At 36.4% G+C, this 17,994-nt stretch overlaps 1 long non-coding RNA gene across 1 annotated transcript; it reads right to left on the reverse strand.

Moving 5' to 3' along the window:
* Positions 1-8,866: 8,866 nt before the first annotated feature.
* LOC147916287 (uncharacterized) lies at positions 8,867-17,352 on the reverse strand. Its single transcript, XR_015553103.1, has 3 exons — positions 15,551-17,352; positions 14,555-14,698; positions 8,867-9,655 (listed from the first exon to the last, which is right to left on the reverse strand). It is a non-coding gene; the product is annotated as an uncharacterized LOC147916287 (long non-coding RNA).
* Between the last annotated feature and the right edge of the window lie 642 nt (positions 17,353-17,994).

Below are 17,994 nucleotides of genomic sequence, written 5' to 3' on the forward strand. Positions count from 1 at the left end.
AAGTGGGCCCCACTATATTATGTAGCAAGTGACAAAATATCTTTAAATATCTTGTCAGATTAATAAGCTTTTGTGGGGCAAACCCTCTTCATTATAAAGTCAGTCTTCTCTATCACAGACTCTAAGATTTCTTAGCATCTTCACTCTTTGATCTTAGAAGAAATAGTTCTAATAAAAGTAGCATACAATACCACTTTTGATAAAATACCTACTGCCTGTGAAATAATATTGTCCTACGTGGATCTGACTTGAGTAATCCCATTCCTTTCTATATTTCTGTCTCTTTAAAACTTGCTCTCTGTACCCCCCATTTGTCAGTTAAATTGTGTTACGAGCTCATGCAGTCTCTTCCACAGCTGGAATAAGAAAAAAATATTTTGTTAAGATGTTAGGCAGTACTAAATATAGTTATCATTATTGTGGCCTTTATATATACATTACAATTTTGTCACAAGCTCAATGTAATATCTAGAAATTCCCTTAAAATAAAAACTAGTGAGTGTGTTATGAAATTACAGCCAGGACAGATGGCCAGATCCTGTCATTGGAAATAAAAGTAATGTTATAAGTGTATAACTCCATTGGGGAAATTGAGTACCATAATAAAGTAGACTTCCACTTTCTGCAATGAAATTCAATGACTGTTGAGGAGTTTAGGGTTTAGAAAATTGAAAAATGAAACCTTTGGTTTTTTGCCGCTGTTTGATGATGTGTAGCAAGTCCCTTTATGGACTGAGGCTAACATCCAAATAGTAACAAGCTTGCAGTGAATAGAGCCCACAGAGGATAAGCTACTAAATCTTGCAATAAAAGCTGTGTGATTTACAGTAAATTCCAGAGGGCTGACAGCACCACAGCTGAGGGCATAAACACTTCTTTCATGGCTGAAGCTTCAGTCAGCTCTGTCTGCTGTGAAGTACAATCGAGCAGCGAGGCATGCTGCTTACCAGCAATGACTTTGATAAATAACTAGGAAGTCCCACTGTTGGCTTAAAACTAGAAGTTGTTCAGTTGCAATTCTGCATTTGTCCTGCTTTAATGGGTATGGAAGTGGCTTTAGCTGTAATCTGTCAGTGATTGATTAGGCCTTGCTGAATCCCCTCTCCACTCCGTTTTCAGCTTCCTGCTTTCCACAGTTACAACAAAATTGGTACATATGTGACTGCCCTCTTATGAGGAAAGTAAACACTTTTAATTCTGCTCAAGTGAGTATGAGTTAAATGGCCCCAACTGATAAATTGGTGACAGAACAACAAATCTTAACAGCCGAGAAATGGTATTCTACATGAAAAGACATTTGGGATCATATGTAGTTTTCATTTGCTGCCGGCAGAGCGGGTTGTAGTTAAAAGTCCCAATCACCATCATTTATTTTATGCGCACACATAAAAGCCGAAGAGGAAGTAGGCCACTGTTCTAATCATAGAAGTATTGAGATATGAGGCTTAAAGCTGGGCCCACTCATAATCACTCTGCCTGTCTAAATTAGGTGTGCTATTAAACAAGTGCATGAATTCCACAACATAGAAGAGAGAATATTGGAGCAGTTCTCGTAGCTATAATTAGGGCAGAGGTATTTACACACTTATTTTAGGAGGTTAATTTCCCATCACACCTGGCTGAAATATAATACATGTGAGTCTCCCAGATGCAATGGGTGTTTTTTGTTGTTGTTTCAAATAACTCTTTCAGTCAATTGTTTAGTTTTGTAAGTCAGCAAAGGTGAATAAAAGTGATTATTATTATATTTGGAAAAAATTCATGTCATTTATGGTCAGCAAGAGAAACAAGCCTCCATTTGTGTCAGTGCAAATCTCAGGTGCCATGGGCAGACTTTAAATTGAAACAATGCTGCCCACCATGAAAAGCACAAAGTAAATGGAACAGAAAATACCGATTAAAAGAGACTGTGCAATACTTTTCTAGAGATATGGAAAAATAATACAAATGAAAATAATTATTTATTTTAATTCCATGAGCTAGACAATTGATGCAAAGATGGGCTTTTCACGGAGGATATGGCAAGTGGAGGAAGAGGAAGGGAGAGAGATTTTGTCTGTATCATTCATCTCATAGATTTATAAGCAATTGACAAAGAGCGGCATTACAGTGTGGCATTGCTCATGGAAACTCAGAGACTTTCCATGCACAATAGTGCTAGGGAACTCAGCTGTTCTATAGAGTCATACAGCCTTAAACCAGAATGAACTGTGTTTGTAGATGCAAATTAATGTCTCTAGTATAATATTATTTGAACAAAAGTGAATCATGTCTAATAATAACTATAGTAAGCCAGCCCTACTGCCATAATATAGCTTCCACTTTCACAAGGTCCAGCAGGGGGAAAAATGGTTTGGAAATCAGGCTGCCCATCTATATATGTCATTTTATCTATTCCTCAAGAACTGCTGAGGGCAGGAAACTTGCATTCTGACACAGACACGTCCATGCTTACATAAAGTCAACATCAGCTGAGAACGTATTTTTCCCTTTAACAGTTCACCTTGCATGAAGAGGAGCTTTGACTTTGTGGGGAAGTTCATGCCCTTTACTTTAGATTATTTATGGTTTCTTACTTCACTGGGTGATAATCAACATAAGGCATATTTCTCATGTTTGGAGCTCACGCTCCTCAATGCAATGCCTAGGAAGATAACATCAGACTAGAACACTTTCCCCTTTTCCCCTTCCTGGCTGCAGTATATGACTTGATTTTAATTTAGCCATTTCAATCTTTTTAACCAATTAAGCCTGATTCTTCATTCCAGAAACTGTCCACTTCCTGTTGCATGCATTGAATAGTTCCAAAAGAATTATAAGGACAAATTATGGTTGCCATGAACTTCTCTGGCCATGTCAGAGAACTGAGAAATAAGGCGTGACAAAGGATAGCATCTGATTAGCTTGAACATGCTGGAAAAACGATTGGTGTAAGTTTTACCACGGATTTAGAAAGCACTAGGCTTAAACATCCAGTGAGATTTGCATACCTGAGGAACAGCAGTTCAAACGGCAGAGTGTGAGGTCAGTCAAGAATAACTAGTTAAGAAATTCAATTGGTAGCTATTTTCCTCATGCTTTTTTTATACTTATGATGTAATCCCAGTTGATCTGAACTGCTATTAGTAGGACTGATAGAATCAAAAGCTTAGGTTACATTGACCTATTAGCCTGTTAAACGTTGCTCTACTTCTTTAAGGTAAGTATACTCATTTCTTTAAAAGGGACAAAGGTCTTTTTTTCTCCCCCATTTAAAATGATAGTACCATAAGCATTGCTAATTTATGTCAGACTGAATTCTAATACTTTCCACTAGTCTTTATGTTTAGTTGCTGGGAGATATAGTGTCTTGATGTCTTGTTTAGTCTGTAAAGAGAGGGTTGTTTTTGGCTCCCGATTCTAGTCTCTGAAAGATGTGCATAAATAACAATGGATGATCGCATCCAAGTGCTTGTGTGCTATCTGTTATTTTAGCAGGAGGTAGCTGATCTCCAAGTCCACTCTTTGCAGTTTTCTTGGTTTCTCTTTTTTCTCTTCCTTTTGTCCCTTCCCCTCCCTTCTCCTTTTTTCAATGGTTGTAGGTATCTCAGCAAAGACAGACACTTGATGGAAACCTTGTCAATCCTCCTCCATAAGCCCCCATTGTTTTTCTGTCTTTTCTCCTGATTCAAGAGGATCAGAATCATGGGAAACTGCAAGTGTCATAGCCAGCAACTAGACACTGTCCAGTATAATTCTAATCTCTGCGTTTTACCTCAAAATGATCGATTGGCAAGATTGGGAATATAGAAACTCAAGGAAATTATAGCTATACCTAATTAGGCAGTTTAAAAATATTCATACATTGAAAGAAATATGATTTATGGTTTTTGATTGTATCACAGATAATTTTTATTACATTTACAGCTGTTTTAACCATCATAAACATAGTCAAAAATATGATTTTGCTCTATGTTTTCTTCAAAAAATGATACTCAAGTGAACAGCTTTTAAAAAAATTTTCCATTTGTGAATGACAAAATAAAACAAAAATGAATATATATGAATATATTGACAGATAGTAATGTCCAACAATACTACTTATAAAGAATGTTGTAGTCAAAGGCAAAAGACCTGAGTTCTGGTCCTAAGTTTACCACTAACTAACACTTGAAAATGTTTAATCACGAGTATCTCTAGACCTTGGTTTCTCATCTGTAAAACAATGAAAGTGGGTGAGATGAGATGTAAAGACCTTCCTCATGCAAAAATTCTATGACTTCCTTGTTCTTGCTTAATGGTATAAAAATATATAATTTTGTAACATAAACACTTTAAATTTAAGACACTGCAATTTGAAGTTCTGATGTAAGTTAGGGAAGAGTGTCTGGTACAGAAACAAGGCATCATTTCTCCCTTCAGATGCGTCTCCAAACTGGACGAGCGGCGTAAATGCCTCACAACTGTATTGCCATCATTTCTCCTGTGGCTTCTGTAGCATTAAATACTCAACCTTCTCTCATCAGACTTAGAGAACTCAGCCACTAAAAGACTTTTAAGGCTCAGTGGCATCCTATATGGCATCTTACTATGTTTCACTTTGCTCTGGGAAAAATGCAAATTAGCCAACTGAAAACTATGGGCTGGCATGGCCCATAAAGTGATAATTATTAACACCTAAAATTATAGATGCTGAGCAGTGCACAACAGATCTAAAGAACTATATGCCAAATAAATGAAAGAACACAGCACATTTTATTTACATCAGTCCAAACCTTGGATCTATTAGCTACCAACAGCGGTACGTTGTAGTAAGATATCACCAATATATCGAATGATAGAACATAATTTTAATATCACACAGCAATTAAAAACACTTTTAACAAAAGGATAACTGTGACCCAATCCTCAAAAGTACGGGTGATAACTGGCATATTGTTTAATTGATTTTACTTTTTAAAAGTTAATTTCTTTACTTTTTATTATTAGTCATGTATTGCAGCGTTAAAATTAACATAAAGGTGAGGATAACACATGATCTTTATATATCTTATTAAAATGAAGCTATTTTTAATACTTTTAAGAGGCCTATCAGAAAACACAATTTATATCCTCAAAGTATATTTTGTCAGTTTCAAGTATAATTTTTGCATTCATATTCTTTTATGAATTTTAATGGAGACACTTAAATTGTAATTATTCCTCTCAGCTCAAATGCAGGTAACAAATGGAATTCAATCAGTGTTTGCGCATAATGACCATCATTAAGAGAGAAATAATAATGACATTCTCTCTGCATTAAACTTGCAGACTCTTTACACAATGATCTGAATCCCATTATTGATCTCCATGGAGATATGCAATTGTCACCTATTCTGCATAATATCTGAATGTTAAATACATTTGTTTGGAACAAATATTTTAATGAATACAGTCAGTTCCACTTAATTAACTATCTGATAACTGAATATTTTTACTTAATAATTCAACTTGGGACATCAAAATTGTTCTATTTTTTATTCAAATGCATTTGAGATGAAACGTAGATATTCATTCGAATGTTCATAAAATGTATGTGGAGTTTAAAATTCCCCTTGGCTTTCTTTAAAGTACATCCCTTAGAGGGGCAGTGGAGTGGTATTTTTCATCTGTTTGAAATAATTTTTTCCCCTCAGTGTTGTTTAAAATAACTCCTTAGAAGCATACTTGTAAAATGTGTTTTCTGACCAAATCCTTCTGCCATCTAACTTCCTTTTATCATAGAGTTGTTCATAAGAATGCCACTATTCATATTTACTTACATATACATTTTTAATGTGAGCATTTGGTTTGGGGAAGAAAATATGAATAAAATATCAAATTCACTTGTGCAGAAAGCTCTAGGAGAGTCATAATTGGTGACTATTTAGTCTATTGTACTTTAAGAAAGAGAATCCAAGATAACATTTGTAATAATAGTAATAATAAATACGATGAATGGTGACTAGATTAATTTTTTTGGCCGTGGGAGAAGCGTCACAGACTGGCATCGACACTCTGTCTCGGGGTACCGTTATATCAATCAATTCCACAAGTATTTGCTGAGCACTGACCACAAGTCCAGCATTACACCTGGGAGTGATGAAACTATAATGAGTGAGACACCAGGCCTGGCCTCAGGAAACTCATCCTCTGGTGAGAAGAAACTCACTCACATGGTAAGTTTTGACACAAGTGACAAATCCCACTGGTTTGAAAGAAGTGCAATATAAGCATGGAGGTAGAAGTAATTGGTTCCACGGACCAAGAGTGATCAGAATGTCTTCAGAGAGATGGCAAACTTTAGAGAGATGGCAAACTTCTTTGTTTTATAGGAGGAACAGAATTGTGTCAGGTTTAAAATGTGGGTAGAAAGTTTTTAGAATAAAAGAAGTTGCATGAACAAAAGCTTGGAGGCATAAAAGTATGTGGATCTTTCTGAGTACCGAAAGTGTCAGTCCAGTTCTGCTAGAGTCTGGGGTGCATAGTGAGTGGTGTAGGGGAAGGAGACTATAAAGTGTTGCTATGATAACTACAACTTATTAAGCATTTTCTAGGTGCCAGGAGCTTGGCGTATATCCCAAACTCTTGGTAAAATCCTGTACTATATCATTTACATAAATAAGGAAGTTACATTTAGAGATGTTAAGTGACTTGCCTGATATCACCTAACCAATGAGTAGTGGGGCTGGAATTTTGGGCCAGGTCTACTGGTGTCTAAAGCCTGAACTCCCAGTGGAGTTGAGATGAGGGTGGAAAAGGCTTGAATTGCATGCTGAAGGAATGGGAGAAGTATTGCAAGATTTTCAGAAGGAAAATGACATAATCGGGTCAATAATTTAGAAGGCGTTTGGGTCATAGTGTGGGAATCAAATCAGAAGCAAGGAGATTTGGGGCAAACCTGCAAATTATGAGGTTGTTTTACTAATCCAGGTGAGATTACTTCAACTAGCAGAATGACAATGGGAATAGAAAGGAGACAGATTCAGCAGACTTCTTGCAGTAAAATTAAGAGGAATTGGTTTCAGATTGAGTACCTGAGAATATAAAAAAGTCATTAGGAGAGAAAAGAATTTTATATTCCCCTTCTATATCCCTGGAGATGGAGTAAGGTTTTACTAAAATGGTATAGTTTCCACAGATTGAAACTACATTGATTTAAAAACACTTCAGTTTTATTTCTAGGAAGCCCTCAGAAAATTCAGCAAGGATATAGTTTTCCTTCAAGTCAGCTTCGGTTTTAGTGCCCTTTCTTTCTTTCCTTTTTTTTTTTTTTTTGGTGAGGAAGATTGGCCCTAAGCTAACATCCATTGCCCATCTTCCTTTTTTTTTTGCTGAGGAAGATTAGCCCTGAGCTAACATCTGTGCCCATCTTCCTCTATTTTGTTTATGAGATGCCACCACAGCATGGCTTAATGAGCAGTACATAGGTCTGTGCCTGGGATCTGAACCAGTGAACCCTGGGCCACCTAAGGTTAAGCCAGCCGAGAACTTAACCACTACACCACTGGGCTGGCCCCATTAGTGCTCCTTCTTTTTGATCTTCTATTGGTCCTCAGTGCCTGGACACCTAATGTGAAAAGAAGCAATCTGATTAATTCACACATAAATACCAGTGATTCAATGTGTTAATCTTTCCAAGGCTGCTAAGAAGGTAAAAGAAGATTGCTTTATGAAAGGTAATACTCAAAGCAAGAATTAAAAAATATCATTCACTTATTTACTAATTTCTTGAGTGTCAGGAATGCTCCAGGCTCTTGGGATATAAAGATGATTATGACTCAGTCCACACCAGATATTTTGCATGTGGGACAGACATGAATCTTTGGGAGCCAGAGTGTGGACTGTTGTAGGCGGAATAATACTGCCTCTCTCCCACAGATGTCCATGCCTGAATCTCTGTGAGCTGTAAATGTGTTATGTCACATAGCAAAAGGAACTTTGCAGATGGAATTGAGGTTATGGACCTTAAAATAAGGAAATTATCCTGGATTATCTGGATGGATCCAGTGTAATAACATGGGCCTTAAAAGTGGAAGAAGAAGACAGAAGTCAGTGAGAAAGTTTGAACAGAAGAAAAGGCAGGAGAGATCTGAGGCATGAGCAGAACTCAACTCATGTTGCTGGCTTTGCATATGGAAGAAGATGGCCACATGCCAAGGAATATGTGGGCTCTAAAAGCTAGGAACTATCCTTAGCTGAGAGCTGAGGAAATGGGATATCAGTCCTACAACTGCAAGGAACTGATTTCTGCCCACAACATGAATGAGCAAGGAAACAGATTCTCCCCTAGACAATCTGACCTACAAATTGTAAGAGGATAAACTTTTATTGTTTTAAGTGGCGAAGTTTGTGGTAATTTGTTACTACAGTTATAGAAAACTAATACAAATGGAAGTAAAATTAATGCTTACCTTAAAAAGATATAGAGTATTAACTATAATAATGCATTATTGCATCTGATGCATAGAAAACACTAAAAGCAATTAGCTATGACTTTTGTCATTATAGGACTAATTCTAAGTTTAGCCCTTGGCCCACAGAGGGTTTTTCCATTTTACTGAGTGCCCTGGAGCATTCCAGCCCTCCTCTGAGTCCAGGGCCTACTGCCATCAGTTTCAGAAAGAAGACTCTTGAGCCCTAGCCTAATTTAAAGGCAGACTTTCAAGTCCTCATGTTCTTTTTGGGACCCAGCTCCCCATGACTGATAATGGGAATGCAATGAAATCTAACTCCTTAGAGAAAAGATGCAAGTTCTGCTGCATATCACACTTTCCCCCAATAAAATGCAATAGTCTTCAGAGACAGCTCAAACACAATTTACATTGCTAAAGAGAACACTTCACTCTTTAGTCAAAGAACATCTGCACTCAGTTCAATGATTATGTCATGGTTTCCCCCAAGGAACAATGGGATCTGATACCAAATGTCGAATTCAGGTGTGGAGCGTAGAGAGGCAATGCGATTTCTCACTTGTTTTGCTGCCCAGGCTCCGTTCTTCTTACTGAGGCAATTACAGCCCATTTTTGCTTTGAGGGGGCCACCTATAGTAGACGCTATTGGTGCCCAGCACATGTCTCCTTGTCTTTTACCATCTCAGTGCGGGGTGACCCAAGTTCCAAGTGCCAGCATTTACCTCCTTGCCTGAGGGGCTTCCTCTGGTCTCCAGAGTTTCTTCTGTCTGTGTGTTTGGCAGGACAGAGTGCTGGGGAATTAACTCCTTCAAGAGTGTTTCTCAGTCAATGACTGTTGGGAGTCGGGGTATAAGCTTCCCATCTCTCTCTGATGGGGTAACCAGAGTTTCCCACTAGGATTAGGCTCCAGTTACCAATAGTGGTGACTTGCTTAATTAGTTACCACTTATTGGCTGCCTTCCCCTCCTGTCTAACCTCATCACTTCCCCATCACTAACCTCATCACTTCCCCATCAGTGTTTCTTGAGATTGCCTTCCAAATAAACTATTTGCATTTGAAACTTTGTCTCAAGGTTGGCTTCTAGAGGAAACCCAAACAAAATACTAACCTTTCCCTGCTCCCAGTAGATGTGCTTTGGTTGAAGATGATTGACCTAATGGTTCCAAGGATGGAACGTGTGACATAGGTACCTAAACCTGTCAGTACATTCCGTCTTCCATCTCCATCTTGCTCCTGTTCATGACTGGTTTAGAGATAAGAACATGGTGCCATCAGAGCCAGTGATTACAGTCATTATTAATCTATAACCAAGTGAATAAATATTTTGAACACATGCTATGTTCCAGGTATATTCTGGGCATTATTGGAGTAAACACCCCCCCCCCCAAATTTATGTAGCATGCCTTCTGTAATCTTACTGTCTAGGAGAGAGATAATTATTAGACAAATAGTTAATCAAATAAAATATATAATTACAATTGTGATAAGTACTATCTCAGAAGAGTAGAGTGTATTGTTATTTTTAAATGCAAGTGTCTTTCAGCTTTTAGCAGTCCATTAAGGTTTAAAAAAACTCAGAAGTTTCAGGTATGGTAACCTATCTGATTAATATACTATTGCTATAATAATAAAAATAGCATCATTTTACCAACACAACTTTTCACCATAGTTCTTATTTCTAATTGCTTAGACTAAAAAGCGTGGATCATCAAATGAAATGACTATTTCAATATAGTAGTGAGGATGACTTTCAGTTATATGAATATCCATCTGCCTAAGTGCTAAGCATGTGTTATATCTGTCAGGAAACATAGGAAGTGATGGGGAAAAGAATTTTGTTGAATATACTTATCTTAGTTTTTTCTGGCTTCTGTAACAAAATATCATAGACTGGGTGTCTTATAAACAACAGAAATTTATTTCTCACAGTTATGGAGGCTGGAAGTCTGAGATCAGGGTGCCAGCATGATCGGTGAGGGCCCTCTTCCAGATTACAGACTCCTTGCTGTCTCCTCACATGGTGGACGGGGCTAGGGAGCACTGTGGGATCTCTTTTGTAAGAACACTAATCCCATTCATGAGGGCTCCACCCTCATGACCTAATCACCTCTCAAAGGCCCACCTCCTAACACCTCTACATTGGGCATTAGGACGCCAACAGGTGAATTTTGGAAGGGCACACACAGACCATAGCAGTACTTTTGACCAACAGTGAAGAATTGATTAGATAAGTGAAAATTATAAAAACTGAAGGGAAAAGTGACCATGTCATCTGGAAGTCCCTGATTTTCTAAAAGAAAGAAGATGTATACATTGTCAGGTCGGTTAGGCTCTGATAATACCCCCAGCAGGTTAGGCTCTGTTTAACTAGCTTCTTCTGAAGGCAGGTCTTGTTAAGAAGAACAGAGTGCTGTGGCATATTTCAAAATGGTTCCTATTCCTCTCCCGCTGCTCAAAGCATGAGACGGTTTTTCTCCAACATATGCTGTGCGCCCCTGATCTAGTTCCTAGAAGTAAAACTCACAGAAGTGTGAGGTCCCTCCTATGACTGGGTTCCCCTGCAGTTTTTCACTCCCAGACTTGTCTACCTTGAGCCTCCCGTTCAGGTTTTCCTACCTAGGCACTGATTCCCAGGGCAATTTCTGCTCATGAGGGAGTCTCTGTTCAGGTAAGCTGTGATTCCCCGTATTCGCTTATCTGTGTCTCCAGTCTTGGGGGAAGTGGTTTGCCCTGTGTCCTCGCCTCTTATATGGATCCAAGAAGAGTTGTTAGTTTTCCAGGCTGCTCCGCTTTTTACTTGTTAGGACAGAGTGATGACTTCCAAGTCCCTTACTTGAGGAACCAGAAACCAGAAGTAGTTTCCTTAAATTTTGACATTATTTCCTGAACTTTCTTTTCCTTTTAGTGTATTTTCTAATCAGTTCATATTCTATCATTTCATAGAACTAATTCCTTTAGAATGAGAGTAGTTTCTGCCTATAATTGTAAGTTTCACATGATAACACTAAAAATTACCTCAAATTATACTTTTCTATATTTATATTGTTTCAATAAAAAACTTAAAAATAACTTTTATACCTATATTAAAATAGGATATTTTAGCATATTATATTATTATATTATTCTATTTAGCATATTGTATTATTCTATTTACTTGTAGATTTTTTATAAGCCTCAAATTGTTTTCTTTTTTCAATTTTTCTCTATTCCCCTCATTGAATACACATGTATCAATGTAGAATAATTATTTACTAAACAATTTAGAGAGACAATCTTGTGTCCCCTCTGTCTTTAATTAATAGTTTAAAACTCCTTCTCCTTCACCATTCTTGTATTTTAGGTCAAGGACTTATTTATTAATTCAGTAGACTGAGGAAATTTCAAGAATGCTGGGGAAACAAAGTCTGTGAACTTTATTTACTTAGATTATTCATTTAGACAATATATAGTAGGATCTTGATTTCCTTTAAAACCCAATCAGACAATCTATACCTTTTAATTTGAGTGGTTAGACCATTTACAATTAATGTAATTATTGTTATGATTTGGTTTAAATTTATCCTCTAACCATTTGTTTTCCACTTTTCCCATCTGTTTTTTACTCCTTTGTTCTTGCTTTCCTGACTTCTTTTGGATTGAGTACTTTTTATGATTCCCCTTTTTATCTCTAGTATTGGCTTGTTAGCCATTCCAGTTGGATTTTTTTTTTTTTTGTGGTTTCTCTGGAGTTTAACTTATCACAATCTACATTCAAATAATATTATACTACTTTGCATATAGTGTAAGAACCTTACGATGCTGTTATTCAATTTCTGCCTCCCATCTTTTGTCCTATTGTCCTTCATTTTATTCTTCAAACACTATCAACTCAAAGATACGTTGTTATTATCATTGCCTTAAACATCAGGTAACTTTTGAAGAAATTAAAAATTGAGAAAAATTCTTCTATATTTATCTACATATTTATCATTTCCAAGTTTTTGCCTGGTATTATATTTCTGCCTGGAGAATTTCTTTTCACATTTCTTGAAGGACAGTTCTTCTGTCAATGAATCTGTTTGCCTAAAAAAAAAAATCCCAATTTTTCATTCATTTTTGAGATGTATTTTCACTGAACATAGAATTCTAGTTAATAGTTCTTTTTTTCCTTCCAACACTTTAATCATTCTATCAATCATTCTATTCTATCTAGAATTTTATATTTTTCTGTTGTCTTCTTGCTTGTATGTTTTCCATCAAGAAGTATGCTGTAATTTTAATTTTTGTTCTTTGTATAATGTGCATTTTCCTGTGGCTCCTTAAGATTTTCTCTTTATGACTGTTTTTTGTAAATTTGATTATAATGTGCACTGGTGTGGGTCTATCTATCTATCTATCTATCTATCTATCTATCTATCTATCATCTGTTTACTTATTTTGCTTGGGATTGATTGAGAATCTTGGATCTGTAGGCTTATAGTAGTCAACAAATTTGAAAAAAGTTTTACCCATTACATCTTCAAATTTTTTGAGCTCCATCCCTGTGCTCTTTTTTTTTCTACTCCAATTGCACATATGTTATACTAATTGATATTGTCACAAAGCTTACTGACACTTTGTTTATTTTTTTATTCTACTTTTTCTTTGAGCTTCTTTTTGGCTAGTTCTATTTCTATGTCTTCGATTCACTGGCCTTTTCTTCTCCAGTGTCTAAATTACTTTTATTTCCATCCAGTGTATTTGACACTTTAGATATTAAATTTTTTTACATCTAGATGTTCCATATATTTTTCATTCCTCATTTCAGTATGTGTATGTTGTTCTTCACATCCTTGAGAAGATTTATAAAAGCTTTTTTTAAGGTCATGGTCTATTAATCCCATCATGTCTGTTATTTTTTGGTCTGTTTATTATTTTTTCTCTTAGTCATATTTTCCTGCTTCTTTGCATACCTGGTAATTTTGGTTTCCATGCTGGAAATAATGGATTTTACATTGTTGAGTACTGGATTGTGTTGTAGTCTTTTAAAGAGTGTTGGATTTTGTTCTGGCATGCAGGTAAGTACTCCTGGATAAGTATGATCCCTTTGAGACTTACTTTTAAGTTTTGTTATGGCAGGTCCAGAGCAGCTTTTTCTGTGGAGCTAATTTAGCTCTACTATTTAATGTGACCTTTCTAAGAACTCTACCCTTTGTCTTGTGTATTTCAAGGTCTTTCCACTCTGGTTGGTGGAAATAAAACTATTCCTACCTATGTTCGAACTCTGTGAATTGTTCGATCTACTGCTTTCTCATTATTTTCCAGTGGTTATTTTCTCAAACTCAGGGACATTTTTTCCTCACAAATGAACAGATCAACCAAAGCCTTAATGAGATCCTTCTACAGACCCCCAAGCTTTTTTCAGTTTCCACCACTTCACTACTCTCTCTGTACAATCTCACATCCTTGACCTCCTTGAGCTCAGATTACTGTCTTCTCAACTCATTGCTTCCACTGCAGGCTTTGCTTTAGTTTCCTGTACTGTGCCTGAAACCTGGCTCCAAGTAGTAAGCTGGGGCAATCATAAAGCTTACCCTATTTGTTTACCTTCTTTCAGGAATCCAAATCCTGTGCTGTATATCTTCTCCTGTCTGAAAGTTGTTAATATATATATTCTTTAAATTCTAGTTTTCTAGTCATTTATAGTGGGATGGGGAAAGTGGAAATGTGTGCTTATTCTCTATGTTTATTACAACCTCTGTTCTAGTATCCAGCTACTTGTGACAGATTTTCTGTGTATTTTAATCATGTTCCTGATGTGTCACATGCCTCTAACCAATTTCTTTTGTGAAATGTTTGCCCTTTTCTTTTTTCATGGCGTGCTCTGCCCACTGCAAGGAAGTCCCTTCATTTCTAGATGACACTTCTATTTTGGAGTAAACTAGGAAGAGGTACCATTAGAGGGAGGAAAAAGCAAATAAAATTGAAGTTCATAGACATCTGTTTGATGAGACATGATGATAAGACACACATTTTGCTTCATTCTAACTTCCTACAATACACATATACATAGTCACCTTACACACAAACACATACTTGATTCACACATGTGCCACACAGCTAAAGGTCCACAGCTGCAAAAGTAGCTTCCAGAAATGTATCTCTTTCCCACATGTACCCTTACCTCTAAATTCATCCCTCTGAACTCTCATCTGGTCAAAGGAAAAGATCTCTTCCAGTCTACTATTAAACCTATGAATTGCTGTGGCTTTGCAAGTGTCACAGTCCTTGTTTCTCCCAGCAGTAGCCTGTGCCTCCATCCTTCTTCCTGCCAAGAAAACACAGTTGAAGTAACATGCAGAATTTGCCAGAATCTCCTTTAGTAACTTGCATTTAAAGTGCATAACTCTTTTGTGGAACCAAGGTTATGTCTGCTTCTAGTATATTTCTGCAGTTTTGATACAACAGTATTCTTTCTGCCAAAATTTTATGTATTCTTTAAAATGAGTTGGCCCTCTTTACTTATTTCTGGACTCAAAATTAACTCAAATTTTTACTTTTATTTCTGAAAATTTGTTCACTTCCTGGAAGAAATGTTATAGAGTTTCTCTCCAAGATATTGAAACGACTTGCAGACAAGCTTGCTAAACACATACTGCTTAATATTGGTGGAAACTGAAAGATGCCAGAAAATTAGATAAGAGTAAATGTTATTTAAAAAAAATCCTGACAAAATGTTAGGTAAAGAAAAAAAGCACACTGACATTCCTGAGAATACTTCTGCTACAGTTGATCAAATGTATGCTTTATAAATTTTTAGACAGACATAGTAATTATTAGAACAGAGAATGGCTTTCAGAATGTAATTTAAGCTATCTCAAATCACTTTTCTTTTAAAAAAAGTTTATTAAACTGGCAAGCCAAGGAAATATTACAAATGTAACATATCTAGATTTAAATTAGCAAGTGACAAAGTCTTAGGATATTCCTGTGGAAAATAAGAAAAATATGAATTTTAAAATAACATATAAAGACTCATAATGGTTTAAGTGACTGCACTCAGAATTTAATGATTAATGAGTGAGTATCAACATAGATGAAGGTGGAAAATGGCATACTATAGCTTTCTGTACTGGGCTTTGATTTATCAATGAATTAGATAAGAACGTAAGTTGCATACTTGCTAAGTTTTTAGACAAAAACTTGAAGATGGTGGCGAATATTTTTCACGTCAGAATCATGGTTTATGAAGATCTTGGCAAACTGGAACAACTGACTGTGAAATACAACATTTAACAATGAAAGTGGCAGATATAACTACATAGCAATACACCTAGTCAAAAATCTTTTGACTTTGGAGTTTTAGGTGACTGTTAGTTCAATATTAGACAATAATGTATGGAGCATCCAGAAAATTTATTGTATTCATACTCTGCTTTGATAGATGTATTGCACTAACAATGAGCAGTCTTTAAGAGCATGTGAGATGATAGTCCTGCTCCATTTTATGAAGGCATGAAAAGTCTGGAAGTACACTACACACTTGAGGGATTTAGCAACTATATCATGGGCAAGATAGAGTGGCCAAGAAGGTGAGTGGCATGGAAACCATACAAACAACAGATAGAAAAAAAAAGAAACTGACTATTATAAACCTGGTGAAGAGAAAACCTGCATATCTTCAAATTCTCAAAGGACTATTGTGTGAAAGACTGGTACTCTGTGAGGTCAAGAGAATATAACTAGTAACATCAGAGAGAAGTTAGATACCAATTCTTGAGAACTCTTGGGAGCAAATCTACCAACTGAGATGCTCAATAGGAGTGAATCCTGGTTCTCTCTTGTTTATCCTAGTAACCAGCTGAGTACAGTGTAATGGTAAGCTTCTGAAGTGTCACTGTCACTGCAGGTAGATGAAGAATTTCAAAGTTTTATTAGATTAACTGCAAAGTTCTTTCAACCAAGATATTCTTTGACTCAATCTGACACAAAACATTTCTTCCAGCTAGACTCATCTCCTCACAATGGCCTTTACACACTGTGCTCATACTTAAAGTCACAATACTATAGTGTTACCCTTTGAAATCCCTTACATGACTTGTTGCCCCTAGCTCTATTTTGCCCATCTTTCGAATCCAAACTCTAAGTACCCCTTCTTCATGAAGCATTCCTTTAGTATTCAAGCCTATATTGAATTCTCTTCATTTGCAACTTTTATTCCTACTGTCACTCATAATTTCTATTTCCTGTCCCTCTTTTCTGCTATATTTATCTCCATAGCACTTATCACCATTTAACACACTATATTTTACTTCTTTCATTTGTTGTCTGTTTCTCCACGTTAGAATTTAAGCTCTACAAAGGCAGATGAATTAGTTTCCTGGAACTGCTGTAACAAATCACCACAAACTGGGCGGCTTAAACAACAGAATTTACTCTCTCACGATTTTGGAGGTCGGAAGTCCCAAATCAAGGTGTCGGCAGAGGTGGTTCCCACTGGAGGCTCTGAGGAATAATGGGTTCCATGTCTCTCTTGCAGCTTCTGGTGGCTGCCAACAACCTTTGGCATTCCTTGGATTGGGGCTTCATAACTCCAATCTTTGCCTTTGTCTTCACATGGCCTTCTTCTATCTGTGTCGCTGTGTCTTCTCCTTTTCTGTCTCATAAATTATTCAAGTTAGAGCTCACCCTAATCTCATTTTAAGATCCTTACCTTAACTACATCTGCAAAGACCCTTATTCTAAATAAGTCTACATTCTGAGATTCAGAGCGAGTTTATCTTTTGGGGGCCACAGTTCAACTCACTACAGCAGGTACAATTTTCTTGTTGTGTTCAGTGCTGTATCCCCATCACCTGGACCAGAGCCTAGAATGTCATAAGTGCTCAATAAATATTTGTTGGATGAATGCATTGAGGACCTACAACATACCAGACACTGGATTTTTAAAACCAATGCTGCATATGTAGCTGGTGTTGCACAAATAATAGATATGTGAATGGGTAAGAGAGCACTTGAGATCACTGTTGATTTGTTTTGTCTTGCCATGCAAGCATCCTGTTCTTCCTTCCCTGCTTGGTAATATATCCTTTTGGAAGAAGCACTCTTGCCAAAAAAAAGATGGCATTTTTATGTCCAAGAGAACTATTCTTTGCTCAAGAGTGTATAAATGTATGAGAGAAGTACATAAATAAAATCCTATTTGTAAATTCTACTGTCAAGATTTAGTGACAAGATTTGTCATTAAGATAAACCATAAGATATTATACTTGCTTAAACGGCGTACTGTATTTGTGTTTCCTACTTTATATATGCTAAAAACTTACGGTGATTTGAATTTGTAAAATCAAAAATGAGAAAAAAAGAAGAAAATTCAGAGCTTATCACCAATAATTTATCCTTTTCCCCATAAATGTTTGCTAAAAATGCCAAAGACTCTAATTAGTCTATTTTAAATTTAAGTTAAAAAAAAAGCAGTCCCCAACTTGCCTCTTTCCTCTGTAATCTCTATAAATCAGGAAAGCTATCAAGACCTATCATGAATTGATAGAACAACTTCTTTTTTGTTATGTCATATTCATCCACCATTTACTTAATTAGACAGTAAATTTAGAGTCTGAAAAT

This window comes from Ceratotherium simum, chromosome 9, assembly GCF_057802395.1.
Source record: "Ceratotherium simum simum isolate JZ-2026a chromosome 9, ASM5780239v1, whole genome shotgun sequence".
NCBI classification, from domain to species: domain Eukaryota; kingdom Metazoa; phylum Chordata; class Mammalia; order Perissodactyla; family Rhinocerotidae; genus Ceratotherium; species Ceratotherium simum.